We start from the raw sequence: 1431 nt of genomic DNA, 5'->3' as shown, positions 1-1431 counted from the left end.
ACCATATAAAGTTCTTGAGGATCAAGCGACAGTCTGTGCCCGTGCCCCGCACACCGCCGCCGGGGGCCAGCTCGAGGTCTCGCACGCATGTGTGCGGTGCGGGAGCACCTGCTGGCGAAGCTTCATTCTTCAGGAACGAGCACCAGCGCACCGGCCTCTCACACGCTAAGGAGTAATTCCAAGGAGTCCCCACTCCGGGGTCTGCCCCGCTTCTTTCACCCCTCATGGCACTTGCCCCCAAAGGCGGCCTCCTAACTCACTCGAAAACTGAACACGGAGGGTCTCGGTTCCCTCCCCCATAAGCAGTGCTGTCCGACAGAGCTTTCCAACACCAGGGGAACATTCAACATGTGCACCATCTGGTGCGGTGTCCCCTCCACCCGTGAGTGGCATTAAGTCCTCACAGTGTGGCTACAGTGACTAATGAACTCAACTTTAATTTACATACACGAAAGTAGGGGCACCAGGGGCTCAGTCGGTTAAGTGTTGCAACTCTTGGTTTCAGCTCAGGTCAAAATCTCACGGTTTGTGAGTTCAAGCCCCACATCAGACTGTCGTGACAGTTTGGAGTCTGCTTGGGATTCTCTCCCTCTCTCTGCCTCTCCCCTGTTCACTCTGTCTCTCCCTCAAAATATATAAGCTTAAAATTTCTTTCGATTAAAAATGTTAAGTCACCATGTGTGGCTGGCAGCTACCGTCCTCAGCACAACAGAACAGCACTGGCTCGCGACCTGTCTGCGGAATTCACCTTGGCAGGGACCTCTTCGAATCTAGATGGCCAGGCCACACCGCCGATCAGTCCAAGCTTTCCCAGGGCACTTGTAATGTGCGCCCGAAGTGGAGAGCCACTGCTTAGAGAGCAGCAGCGGGCCAACTGTTGTCCAGAAGATTCCCGTGGGGTTCTGGTTCAAATGCAGATTCTGATCCTTAGGTCTGGGGGATGGGGCTGGAGATTCTTGAGTCTAATCTAAGGAGCAGACCCTGCTGGTTCCTGGGCCACACTGAGCAGCAAGGCTAACCCAGTGCTCCTAATCTGGTCACTTACACAAACCGTCCTTTCCAATAGCTCGGTGGCATGACAGTTCGGGCTCTGAGGTCTGCCCCCCTGGAATTGTAGAAAACTTCTGGACAGGAGAGCCTGCATTTGGGGGAAAGCTCCACTCTCCATTCTAACACCAGTGGCTGGTGAGCTCCTGGGCTGGGTAGAAGGACCCCTGCGCTGGCTCTCCAGCAGCAGCTCCGAGTCATCCGGGCACAGGGTGAGTCTGCAGGGACCCCCTTTAAGAAAATCCCAGGAGAGATACGCACCCAGATGTTAACAGGAGTCCCCGTGGGAGAGAAAATCAGATTGGGAGGGAGCGAGAAGGTACTTTCTGCAGAACTTTCCAAAGTGAAGTCAAAATGAGAGTAGAGAAGAAAGACGAGCCCAGA

Source organism: Suricata suricatta, chromosome 3, assembly GCF_006229205.1.
Source record: "Suricata suricatta isolate VVHF042 chromosome 3, meerkat_22Aug2017_6uvM2_HiC, whole genome shotgun sequence".
Lineage (NCBI taxonomy): Eukaryota > Metazoa > Chordata > Mammalia > Carnivora > Herpestidae > Suricata > Suricata suricatta.
This window is presented reverse-complemented; position numbering follows the sequence as displayed.